The following is a 13,536-nucleotide window of genomic DNA, read 5'->3' as shown; positions in this document are numbered from 1 at the left end:
AGTGCAGTTATCAACTCTGCACTGAAGTTGTTTTGTTCAAGGATAAATGATTTCCATTGTCCAATGATTATTTTACATTCCAATCCTCTAAAGTGATGGACTGATATTGTAAATATGTAGAAATTCTCTATTGTTCAAAGTACAGATTCTGTGTTTATACATTGTTGTAGTTTTTATACTTGGAGAAATCAGAATCTAACAGGAAATCACTGTAGAAAGTTGGCTCAGTTTCATAAAGTAACAACTAAATAGCTTCAATTGACAGCGATTGACCTTAAACTTGGCTATTTTGATGGACTATGCTTGCTTTTCCACTGTCAAATGAACTTTTTAATGGGAAATTCCTGCTCATAGACTGGTTTGTTTCATAAATGAACCAGTAAGAGCCCTGAACTTAGAGAAGAACCTGAAAGGTCCTTGTTCTTCATGTGTTTTTACGTGATGGGCCTGTTTTCCTGCAATTGAATGCACATTTATCAACACTAAATGGACTGTAATTTAATGAGTCCGGCCTGTGAAACCTGCTGTGTATTTTTACAGTTTATTCCATGTAATTTTGTGGAACAGTTCATTACTGTAATTTGACGGTATTCGTCTGGAAACTCTGCTGACTGACTTTTTACTGTTTTTTTTCTAGTTTTTTTTTTACAGTGTACACAGAGGTCTGGTGGTTGAGCCGGGGCATTTTTACAAGCTGCTACCCGCATTCAAAAGACAAAACGGTCCCAGAGCTGATTGACCCAGAATGGAAATGGCACCTCGCATTTTGTGTTTGTGCCCCACAACATTGTCTGGCAGACAGTTGACCTGTCAATCACACACAGAGTCCCGCCCCCACACAGCTGAGAAACGCAGCTCTGAGCAGCTGCCCCAGTCACACAGAAGATAGACGCGTTTCCTGGTTGGCGAGTGCAGACACAACTTCTCTGAGTGCAGGATTCACTTCTCTCATTGCTGTTTGTTCACTGTTGAGGTTTTATTCCTCCACCAACCTGCTTCTGTCTGGAAAGAAACAAATAACTGGAGTGCTGCACATCAACAGACTTGGAGTTTGGACACGGACGAATGAAGTTTGGCTTTTTGTTTCTTCCATCAGATCAGAGCTGATAGGAAAAACAATCAGGTGGTTTTATTAAACCAGCAGTGAGCTGGACTTCAGCCCAGGTCCTCAGTCCCACTGTCAGTTCACTTCAACATGAACCAATAAAATCCAACCCTCACCTGGCCTGGAAATAAATAACAATTACATAACAATAACTCCTTTATTTCTCTCCTGTTCAGGTCCAGTTGGACTCACTCATCTCTATGTGGTAGGATTTCACTTCATGAGTTCAGAAGCATCTTCACATGAGACGCTGGTTCCTCACATTGATTGATCGTTGAATTCTGTCTTTGATCTCTGAATTCTGTGTTTGATGTCTGAATTCTATGTGTGATGTCGGAATTCTGTGTTTGATCTCTGGGTTCTGAGCATTGATCTCCTGCTTCAGTCTTTGATCTCTGACTGATTCTAAACTCATCAAAGGATCACATCAGCATCTTGCTCCAGACTCCAGATGGTGATTTTACCAAGTGCACCATAGTCCTTGTTGCTGTCTGCTGTTGGGTCACAGCAAAGTAAGGAAACAGCCTGACGGTCCTCAGGAGGAAATTCAACAACCTCCAAAGATGGAGGTGAATCTAGACCTGCTCATGTTGGCTGTCCTTGATGAACTTGGGCGGTACTCTGGTGCAGGGATGAGGTCATGGAGCTGATCTGGGAGCAGTCCTGATGTTAAATGATGGGATGAAGGACAGTGTGGAGGCAAAATGGACAAAATGTGTCAACATCAAATAAAATTGTAAACCTGTTTGAAGTCTTACTTTGTGTCTGATGGCCATTTTTAAAATCACTAATGATTTTTTGACTGAACGTCCTGGATCCTGTGGTGCCTGATGAGGAGACAACTTGAGTACAGAGTTGGAGAAGAGGGTTTTTGGAGGGGAGATGATTTTTGCAGTGCTACAAGTCAATAAAATGTCATCATGTTTCAAAATGTCCTCACTAAGATGGTTATTAATCCCTCATTCTCAGCTGCTACAGCCTTTAAAGAAACCCTTTGACTGGTGGATCTAACAAAGATCAGATGTTGTCTCCTCTAGAACATCAACAGCTTAACGTTGTGGGCAGGACTCCTACCTGAGCAGGGAGACCCCAATGGATTTCTAGTCCTGATAGGGAGAGGGAGCCTCCTGGGTCACGGAGAGGGGAACCTGATAGGGAGTGGGACGACCCGCCCATTGTGGGTGATTGACAGGGCAGGTTTGATCTATGTTTTCATTTTCAAAAGTAATTTTGAACATTTGTGGAAAGTTAGCCCACCTTGATCATGGAGAAGATGTCTTCTGATAGTTAATCGACTGTTGTCACATTTAAGGATCACTTTAGCTGACAAGATGAAGGCTACACAGGTCCAGCTGGAGATACCGGGGATTGAACCCAGGGCCTCACACATGCTCAGCATGCGCTCTACCACTGAGCTACATCCCCTCTGGTAGAGTCACTGTTTAACTGGTGAATGAATTTCCAGTTGATTTTAGGAAACCTAGAAGTTCCTCAGGTGCCATCAATCTTAAGTCACTCCTTCACTTTGTGTGTGGTTCAAAGTCAGTGGTTTCATCAGAGCTCAACAACAGAACAAGCTGAAGTCTTCTGGAGAACGAGGGCACCGATCCCACCACCTCTCACATGCTAAGCTAGCGCTCTACCATTGAGCTCCTTCCTCTGCTCAGCAACATAACAGATAATGCAGGTTGACCTTCAGGCTGCTGGGAGGTCAACACCTGAAATATTTCCAGGATTCTGTTGTGTTGGTAGAAACAGTTTGAGGGAAGAAAACCCTCAAACATGATGATGTCATTATTGAAGGCTTTACTGCTCCAAACCTTTGCTTGTTCTTCTGTGGTTGTGAGAGGTTCTGAGTGATGAATGGAAACTGAAGGTTTAGGCATCAGTTCAAAGTAGCAGGAGCTTAAGGGGACATTTCAGATTTGTTGAAGTTGAGTCCTACTGCCTTCTTGTTCATGATGATGGTGATGTCAGAGTTCTTGCTCAGAACGATCCATGCTGTTCCTCCTATTAGTTCTGGAAAGTTGGAGCAAAACGTCATGCAGGGTCACAGGGTCACGTGTTTTGTGTTATCAGCAGATTTAATCTATAGAGTGAGTGACGTGTGGTGTGTTTGTCAGGAGCTTAAAGACCAAAGTTGTTGATGCACAAGAGAAGTACACACGTCAAAGCTGCTTCATTTTAATGAGTGAAACTGAACATTAAGAGAAGAGTGACAACAAAAATGGAGTCAAGAAGTCTTCTTCAAAACACACACACACACACACACACACACACACTCACATAGTCATATACGTGCAGTCAAATGCCAGTAAATTCTGAGTATTTTTGAATCCATTTTCATTTCACTCTTCTCTTTATGTTGCCCCCTGCTGGACAATAGGTTTAAGGTTAATGTGGAAAAAAAGCAGACAATAAATACGACTGAACTATTATTGAAATGCCGGCGACTTCATTCGATCTGAAAGTTCATTGTTGACCAAACAGACACTGATACAACAGGCTTAAAGTCTACCTCCATCGGCTAAAGATGCCCCTGGATCATAAAGCACAGCTCGACTGCTGGCTAACATGCAGGCGTGGGCCTATCACTGAAATCAGCAGTCATGAAAAACTGTGCTAGGCCTCCAGACCCAAGCTTGAAGAGGTTTGAAAACTGGACCCAGGAGAATTTTAACTGAAAACCCCTGCTCTGGAGGATCTGAGGGATGCATGACTGCCCTCTGTTGACCCGTTTAATACAGGAATATCTGAGAAGTACTGAGGACGGCAAAGGGTGCTGATTGGCCAGCAGCCCCACACAGGTCAAAGGTCACCCCCACGGCGGACCAGTTTATTATAATAGTCACGACACCATCCGTTACAGTTGGGTTGGGTTCAGGCTCTTCAGCGCTTCTTATTTTTCCGTGAGCTCCTCCAGCTGCTGGTCCGTCTCTCCTCTTTTCTTTCTCTTCTGCTTACTTTTTTGTTTCTTTGTTCTTTAACTTGAAACAGAACTTCTCCTCTCCCCCTTTTCACGGTCACAATACTGTTGACCTCCCGTGAGCCTTGAATCTCCATCCTGACCAGCGGAGAGAAGCCCCCTTGTGCCTGAGAAGTTCCTGACTGTGGTGAGCTGCCTTGCTCCTCCTCAGGTCTTCATGGTGGCTTTCTGCTGGACTGTTGTTGAAGGGAACATGGCATCCTATCATTTTCAGCTCTGACATCTGGACAGTGGACAGATGTGACATCATCATGGTCTCACTGCCTGCTTTGTTCATGGATCAATGGAACGTTGTGTTGGAACCTTTATTGTAGAACTGCTATGAGCTGAGAGCTCAGTGTTGTTGGAACAACGCAGCTCCACATAGGACTGATGTGATGAAGAGGTTTTTATTGAGCTGAAGCTGGAGAGCAACAATCAAAATGGAGCAGCAAACATAATGTCTGGTCTCTCTCTCTTCTCTTCCCCACCTCTCTGTCTCCTCTCCTCCCTCCCCTCCATCTCTCTCCAGCCCTTTTTAGACAGAAAATGTGCCAAATTTGCCGTCTTGTCTGTGTGAAATGGAGGCGTAATATTCCTCTTTTTGAAAAGACACCCCTTGGTGGGCATCAACACTTGATGTGATGTGCAGCTCACACAACCTCAGTCATTGACAACGCAATGACTGAGGTTGGCAGAGCGGGGCAACAACAGACTCTTGAACTGAAACCCAAGATGGAAACCATCTCGGAGCAGTTGGCCGCTCTGCAAAGAGGAGAGTGATGTTGAAGACCAGAAATTTAACTTTACAATTTGGATTGGACTGAAAGAGAAGACAGATTGGAATGTGTGCTCCTCCGCCCAAACCCACAGCTTCCTTATCGGCTGCCCCATTGTTTATCCTCCAGGAGAACTCCTTCTGCCTTGGTGACGTAAATGGCGCGTACTATCCTCCCCTCCCCCATGTGTTCCTGACCCCTGCCTCTGCCCTCTCCACCTCCCTTGGGGTGGCAGCGCCGACCTTGTAGTCTGGCTGCAGGCCTCACTCTCACTTGCCTCCATTGGGACAACGGACTGTTCAAGTTCAGCGTACATACACAACAAATGTATATGTGCTGTCGTTAATTCTGAAGTGTACCATTATTACGATTAAACTGTGCATTCAGGGAACATTAAAGTGGTTTCAATCGTATTCATCAGGTTGATTTCAGTTTGTAGACGTTAATGATAAATCTTCTATACAAACCAAAGTTAAACATGGTGTTCCTCAAGGTTCAGTGCTGGGGCCAATACTCTTCACTTTATGTATGCTTCCTTTAGGTCATATTATTGGGAAACAGTCCATAAATTTCCATTGTTACACAGATGATACTCAATTATATTTATCAATAAAGCTGGATGAAGGCCAGCAGTTGTCTAAAACTCCATGTATGAGTTCCATCTAGGCTGGACTTTTGTAGTTTATTATCAGGCTGCACCAACAAGTGATTAAAGACTTGACAGCTGCACATGTATTGACAGGAACCAGGAAGAGAAACCATCGTAACAATAACATACACTCATGTAAGATAGTCTGAAGACACTCAAAGATAATTCAGTGTTTGATCAGTGATCAATACGTCAATATAAAGATCAGTAAGTGGTACCAGGTGGATCTTTCCATGGTGACCTCAGAGAAAATAAGATCAGCCCCCTCACCGTCATATCCAATGATGGCTCCATTATGTCAGGTTAACTGAGTTCATTTCCTGCTGCATTATCTGAAAAACGCTTTCTAAAACCAGAACCTCCAAGTTGGGTCTGAACGACCATGATAAATTGCATTATCTACTCAGTTTGAGTCACACCAACACAGAATGGACAAAGGACATTTTTCTGTTGTGTTGTTTCATGTTTTCCTGATCTGGGAAGATTTGCAAGACAAATGTCTCTCAAGTGTGTGTTCTCCTCATGAGTGTGTTTACATGCAGGCTTCCTCTTGTGACAACTGATGTCATTGGAAACCATCTTGAGGACATTTGGAGAAAGTTCAATCTTTTAGCTGCAGGTACAGTGACTTACAACACTGCAACAACAACAAAAACACCCCTCCACAAACACTCTTGTCCAACATTTGTGCCCAAATTTTCTCCTCATGAGGCATCAAATCACTACAAAAACTGCCATTAAATTGATCTGGTTGGCACTGGTATTTGTTCTTGCTGCATCATCGTCCAGCCTCCAACCAGAGGTCCCTCAGTTATCATGGAGCCACAGGTGGAGTCTGGATTCTTTTCTGGAATGAGACGGCAATGAGAGTCCTGCCAAGTGACATCACTGACATGAATGGATGACTTCAGTCACATGACTGGATGACTTCAGTCACATGACTGGATGACTTCAGTCACATGACTGGATGACAGTGTAGATGCCAATGTAGAGGTTGGGGAAATCGTCTCTGAGAATCAAGCTTGAACCCACGCCCTCCTTGTCCTTCAAAAACCCAAACAGCAACCATCAGTCTCCCTCCAATCCTGTACTTGGTTCAATGTTGCTGTTCCATTTTGCAGCAGTAGGTGTCGCTGTGATACCAGGTTCAGTTCAAGAGTCCCAACTCCAGCTCATGTTGGTGACCTCAGTGGCAGGTAAAATGGTGCTTCAGTAGATCATGTGATCAACTCATGTGTGTCCTCACTGCTCCACAGGTTTGTCAAATGTTCTGTAAAATAGTTGGACCCAGCAGAGCTGCTAGATTAGGAGTTGATGGAGTCGTTGCAGATACCAGGGTCCAGTTCCATCCTCACTACCCCTGGTGACCATGTCAAAGTGTCCTTGAGTGAGATACTGAACCCCCAAATACTTCTGATGAGTAGATTGGCTCCTTGCATGGCAGCCTTCAGCATCAGTGTGTGAGTGTGTGAATGAGAGGACATTGTTCAGCTCCTTGAGTGCTGCTGAGGTAGAAAGGCTCTGTACAAACTGAGTCCTTTTACCATTTCTTTCCTACTTCTAGCAGCGCTGTCGTCACTTCCTGTGACCGTGGAAGGAAGGGGTCCCCCTTCAGAATAAGTTTGATATCATGATGTTACTTCCTCTTCAACATGCCTTTAGCAGACCAACTCAGAGAACAGCTCAGTGAGGTAGTGTGGCCGAGTGGTCTAAGGCGCTGGATTTAGGCTCCAGTCTCTGAGGAGGCGTGGGTTCAAATCCCACCACTGCCATCATGTCCCAGGTCACTGGAGAGGTGTGGCAGGTTTCTCACAGCCTCTCCTCTCTCTTCCACTGAGGTCTTCAAACCTGTGACCAGAAGAAGAATCCTCCTGTGAGTCCACAGACCTGAGCATCGCTGCTCTGACTACTAGGTTACCGCCTGGTTATCAGAGTGAAGTCATGGTGAGGTAGTCAGTTGTTCATTTTGTTTTATGACAGAGGCCTCATTGTGAATTAAATAATTTTAATTCTTTACTTGAAGTTTCACGCTGTTTCGATTGAAAAAGGCGAGTTCCTGGAGAAGATCTTCTAGGGGTCCAGGTTAAAGCGGTGCCCCAGCTGGCACCAGGTGCTGACCCAGGTCCTGCATGGGAGATACTGTCAGTTCTGTTCTGCCCTGCTCACAACCACAGGCTGGTGTTGAGGCCTGCAGCAACCAGGGAGTATAAAGGCTGGTCATTGTGGCAGTGGGAGGAGTCAAAATGAAGACAGACCAATGAGAGCAGGACGTTACTGGAGAAGTCATCCATCCACTTTCTATTCTTATCCTTTAAGGGTCACGGGGGGGGGGGGTGATCCCAGGTGACATTGTTCAAGAGGCAGGGTTCACCCTGGACAGGTCACCAGTCCATCAGGAGAAATGAGGTGGTCGGCATCATGCAACCTAAACTAAAACATTAGTCAGATCAAATTCAGATTAAAGCAAGAGTCTCCAGATCAAAGTCAGAATTCCTGATGATGTCATCAGGGCTTTGACAGTAGCTAGAATTCTGTCTTTGATCTCAGGAGGACATGAAAGAAACCCAATTGAGGAAAGTAGAGGAGAACATTCAGCTTCATTAGAAACACTTGAACTGTTGAACAGTAGAATTTGTTTGAAACAGTTTACAACACTGAGTGACAGGTTTGAAGAGGGAAGAGTTTTCTACTTTAAATTTAAATCTAACTTCAAAGTCGTCAAGTCAATTTTATTTATTTTGTGCCAAATCCCAACAGAAGTTATCTCATGACACTTTACAAGTTTATCTAATGAGACAGGTACCCTGGAAGGTATCACCTTGGCCCCCAGCACCACCCTAAGGAACCTAGGAGTTCTCTTTGATCAGGATCTGTCCTTTCATGCCCACATTCAGCAAATTTCGAGGACTGCTTTCTTTCATTTGTGAAACATTGCTGAGACCAGACACATCCTGTCTCAAAAAGATGCAGAAGAACTAGTCCATGCCTTTGTCACTTCCAGGCTGGATTACTGCAATTCCCTCCTATCAGGCTGCACCAGGAGGTCCCTAAAGACTCTCCAGCTGGTCCAGAACGCTGCTGCCTGACTAGAACTAGTAGAAGAGACCATGTCTCTCCTGTACTGGCCTCTCTGCATGGCTCCCTGTCAAATTTAGAAGAGAATTCAAAATTCTCCTTCTACCATCAAAGTCCTCAACAGTCAGGCTCCTTCATACCTGACAGAGCTCCTAGTCCCCTATTATCCAGCTAGAACCCTTCACTCCCAGGATGCAGGGTTACTGTTGGTTCCTGGAGTTCTAAAAGTAGAATGGAGCCAGAGCCTTCAGCTATCAGGCTCCCCTCCTGTGGAACCGTCTCCCAGTTTCAGTCCAGGATGCAGACACCCTCTTGACCTATAAGAGCAGACGAAAGACCTTCCTTTTTGATCAGGCTTATAGTTGGGCTGCTTAGGCTGGCCCTTAGATATGCTGCTAAAGGCTTAGACTGCTGGGGGATCTCCCATGGTGCACTGGGCTTCTCTCTCCTCCTCTCTGTCCTCCTATATTTGTCATACATAAATCATACTCATATGTATTACTAACTCGTCTCCTTCTCCAGAGCCTTCAGGCTCCCCTCATCCCAGATCCTGGTGCTGCTGGAGGAGGCTGCAGACCTGAAGAGGCTCAAGCTGCCACCCGTAGCTCCACCTTCTCACCGTCTGTTCATCAGTCTCTTCACTTCTCTCTCTCTTTATCTCTGTCCCACTCTTTCCTTCTGCATATCTGTCTTCCTCCATTATCTGTCTTTGTCTCTGCCCCGCTCTCCTGCTCTCTTTCCCTCCAACCGGTCAAAGCAGAAGGCCGTCCCCACTGATCCTGGATCTGCTCGACGTTCCTGTCTGTTAAAAGGAAGGTTTTTGTCGCCGCTGTTGCAGGATGTGCTGCTGGTGGAGAATTGTTGGGTGGAGGTTCATTGAAGGAGTTTGGTGCTGGACCTGCTCTACTAGTAAAGAGTCATGAGAGAACTTTTGTTGTGATTTGGCGCAATACAAATAAAACTGACTTGACCAGTGTTATTTGTAGTCTTTTGTTAATTGCATGCCACATGAAATTATTATTGGTCACTTTTCTAGCGACTGTCTCACAGTAGCAAGACAAGAACACTTCTACTTTTGATGATGACAGTTTGTTCAACACTAAACTTCATCCAGTACCATGTTGTCAAACACTGGAACCTCCACAGCACCTGAACAGGGACTTGAACCCTGGACCCTCAGATTAAATGTCTGATGCTCTACCGTCTGAGCTCCTCAGGCTCTTTCTACAGCATTGAGACAGGAACAGAAACACCTGTGAAGGTCAAACTGATGCTTTCTTGACTTGTTCAGTCCTCCATGTTAAAGTCCACCATGCTTTTGATTGGCTCTGATTCTCTGTGGCAAAATCCAACAAGAGGCTCCAAAAATGTCCTGAATGTCACAAGAATGCACAGGACAAGATGTTAGTTTCCTTCATGTCTGCAGTTCCTCCACTGGAAAGTAAAGTCAATGCTGCTCCTCTGCTGAAACCTGGGATCGGACCAGGGACCTTTAGATCTTCAGTCTAACGCTCTCCCAACTGAGCTGGTTCAGTTCTGAGGGAGGGCCCTGCTTCTCTCATTTATAATCTCTTCCACTCTCACTGGACCTTAGAGAGGATTGGAGCTTCTGAAGTCCTGACACAAATCAAACCAGGGACTTTGAACTACACAGTGAAGGAGTTGGTCATCAAGGTCGATGGCAGCTTATTAAGTTCTATCTTTGATCAAATATAAGAAATGTAAATGAATTCAACATTGATTGCATTTCCCTCCTTTCTTTGGTGCCCTCAGACTTTCTGAGAACTGTAGGAGGAACTGCTCTCTGTTCTGTGTTTGTTCTGCTCAATGGAGGAAGGAACCAAGGACCGAAGCTCTAAGTTTTCCAGTTCCTACATCAGTGAATGGACTTTCTGTGCTGCAAGGAGCCAAAGCTACAAAGGAGGATTACAGAGTTTGTCCTTGCAGGAGTCAGTGACTTCATAGGGTCTAACAAAGGGTTGGACCTGAATGAGACAGTCACCCTTCAACATGGGGCCATGGCAGAGTGAACCAAGAACTCTACAATGGGGGTGAGAGTGGAGCCATGATGGATTCACACTTCATCACCTCCACCATCATGTGGACCACCTGATCACCTCTCCCTCAACCTCTAATTAACTCATTCCCTGACCGGGAATCGAACTCAGGCCATGGCGGTGAGAGTGCCAAATCCTAGCCACTTGACCATCAGGGACCACACTGAGCTCTCCAACAACAGAGACTATAGACAATGACTCAAGAACACAGGACTCTGTGGTCTCAGCTTGAGATGCAGAGGGTCCACCAAGACCACCAGACACCTCAGCCCCCTAAAGACAGTCCACCCCCAGGATCAGCTTCTATCACTCAGTGGTCCAGAACCATTATGGAGCCTGATCAGGAATGTGAGCAAAGCTCTTGGAACAGGCCTGCTGCCACCACAACTAAGATCCTGCAGGTCACTAGAAACTCCAGTGTCCAGCTGACAAGTGGACGTTCCTCTGATCTGTGGTGGTGCTGAGTTTAGCAAACACTTCCAACAAGAAGATGAAGGAGGCCATCAACTCCTCCAAGCTCAACATCTATACTGGCTTTACTGGGAGATCAGGAGGTCAAAGCAGACCTTCCCCCTCCACCTCAGATGGTTTCTACTCACAGAGATGAGGGACCAGTTCAAACCAGCTCCCTGGAGCTCCCTTAAGCCATTGTCCCCCTCAGCTAACATCTGGATCTGGACCTGCACCGGTGCTGACTTGTGTCTTGAGTCCCCAGAGTTTGTTGAACCAGAGAAGCTTCAACTGGTGGCGGTCGTACAACCAAGCGTGAAGGTGAGCCTGCATTGTCTGATCTGGAGCTAACAGGAATTAGCAAGTTAGCGACTGTTCTAGAGTTGCTGCTGAGTTGAATTTGAATTTATTTGTTAAAAGGTTCCAGTTTCTATGAGGTCAGGGAAGATTGGTGTGGATCTAAAGGTCCCTGTTGATCCCAGGACATTGTTTTGACTCATTTGAACATTTTCAAACCCTCGTTGCTCAGATTTTACATGAATTTGATCATGACTTCAGACAAATGTTCTGTTTATTAATTAAATAATCACTTTAGTTATGAATTTAGTGAGTCAACCAGACTTGGTCAAAGATAAAAGTTAGTCTGGTTATTATTCAGTTTCCAGTCAGTAGGGACACACACACACACACACACACACACACACACACACACACACAGCCTGTCTTCAGTATAAAATGGTCTGTCACGTTCTCTCACGTTGGAAGATTTCTCTGACTCCATTGTGAATACAGAGATTCTTCATCTGCCACTTGAGTCTTGATCCACTGATTCCTCTGATCCACCTCTTTCTGCTCCAACAAGGCTGACATGGATCAGGTGGGTCCATGTCATCCAATCAGGAGGTTTCTCCTCTCAGTTAATTTTCTTCATCCCAGTTTAGATTGATTCTTCTCAGCCTGATGAAGGAGCATCTGATCAGGTGTTTGGCTGCTTGTTGGTTGTAATTCCATAGATTTTAATCTCAGATGTTATAGAATTAATAATGCAATGGCAGTCCTGCCAAGTGACATCAGTCACATGACAGGATGGCCCAGTCATGTGACTGAAGGAGCTGAGAGCTCCTACACATCATTGTTGATGGTGTCTTCCACTGTAGTCAGCAGCCACAACTCCTCTATCAACACCTGTCAGAGACCTGCTGGAGGCCCCACTGAGGTTTGAACTGGGATCACTGGATTCAGAGTCCAGAGTGCTCACCATTCCACCATGGAACCATCAAAGATGAAACAAGTGAGACAAACTATGGCACTAATCATGTATGAGGGACTGCAGTGGTTTTCTGGATCTAATTTCCACAAACAAATGATGATTTGGGTAAAGGTCTGACAAAGTCTGACAAACCTACCCTGATTTTTTCACAAACAAATGATAATTTTTAGACAGTGAGACAGTGCTCTTATTTTGGAGGGCCATCAGGATGTGAAATATCCCAGACCTCTGAGATCAGAGTGTTCACTTTGATCTCAGGGTCCTGAATTTGGAGGTTCTTCCTTTGGTCTCCAAGTTCTAACTCCCATCTGCTGAATCCTTTTTTTAATGAGCTCCTCAGACCCTGATGATGTCAGGAAGAAATCCAGACATTCAGTTCTCATCTCAGCTGTTCTGACTGAGACGTCAAGCAGTCAGGAAAAAAGTGTTACGACTCAAAGTGGGACCTTTACAGGAGCTAACAAAGTGTCTTTTTTCCTAAACTACTTGAGGAACTGGTTAAACCAGTAAAATATGCATTTCTGTGTGCAGACCAGTGAGGAGCCTGGGTGAGTGGAAGGATGTTTACCACCAACACAGAACCCAGACTTTAGTCATGTGATGAGATGGAGACTCTGATGATGAAGTTAATGGACAAAATGTGAATTGAAGGATGAACACAAATGGGTTTTTGAACCAAACACATTTCTTCAGCAGACTTTGATCCAACATTGAAGTTAGAGTTTGGTGGCTGCTCCATGTTGGAGGAAACCAGGCGATGTTGGACTGTCACAGGGAAGCTCTTTTGCCTCCTCTGCTGCCAGTTCAACCACTCACTCCCATCAGTGGAGAGCAGCTTCAACTGGGTTTGGAATGTACCACTGTGGATGCATAGGAATGTGGAGAAAATGTCCTTTGTCAGAAGTGGGATTTGAACCCACGCCTCCAGGAGAGACTGCGACCTGAACGCAGCGCCTTAGACCGCTCGGCCATCCTGACAGAAACTGAAAGTTGGAGACTGAATTACTTCACTGACAAAGTAGAATTTTTGTTAACATTAAACACACAGTCTGTGTTCATGGCAGGAAGAAATGAATGTGTGTGTGTGTGTGTGTGTGTGTGTGTGTGTGTGTGTGTGTGTGTGTGTGTGTGTGTGTGTGTGTGTCAAGTCACAACAAAAGTTCTCTCATGACTCTTTACTAGTAGA

At 45.1% G+C, this 13,536-nt stretch overlaps 3 non-coding genes across 3 annotated transcripts; 1 reads left to right on the top strand and 2 right to left on the bottom strand.

Annotated features, from left to right (window-relative positions):
- Positions 1 to 2,458: 2,458 nt before the first annotated feature.
- trnaa-agc (transfer RNA alanine (anticodon AGC)) lies at positions 2,459 to 2,530 on the bottom strand. Its single transcript has one exon. It is a non-coding gene; the product is annotated as a tRNA-Ala (tRNA).
- A 4,658-nt stretch (positions 2,531 to 7,188) lies between these two features.
- trnal-uag (transfer RNA leucine (anticodon UAG)) lies at positions 7,189 to 7,270 on the top strand. The gene has a single exon. It is a non-coding gene; the product is annotated as a tRNA-Leu (tRNA).
- A 5,975-nt stretch (positions 7,271 to 13,245) lies between these two features.
- trnal-cag (transfer RNA leucine (anticodon CAG)) lies at positions 13,246 to 13,328 on the bottom strand. The gene has a single exon. It is a non-coding gene; the product is annotated as a tRNA-Leu (tRNA).
- Between the last annotated feature and the right edge of the window lie 208 nt (positions 13,329 to 13,536).

The sequence above is a fragment of the Aulostomus chinensis genome, chromosome 1, assembly GCF_037954235.1.
Source record: "Aulostomus chinensis isolate RoL2024-O1b breed Wild chromosome 1, RoL_Achi_v1.0, whole genome shotgun sequence".
Taxonomy (NCBI): Eukaryota; Metazoa; Chordata; class Actinopteri; order Syngnathiformes; family Aulostomidae; genus Aulostomus; species Aulostomus chinensis.
This window is presented reverse-complemented; position numbering and strand designations above follow the sequence as displayed.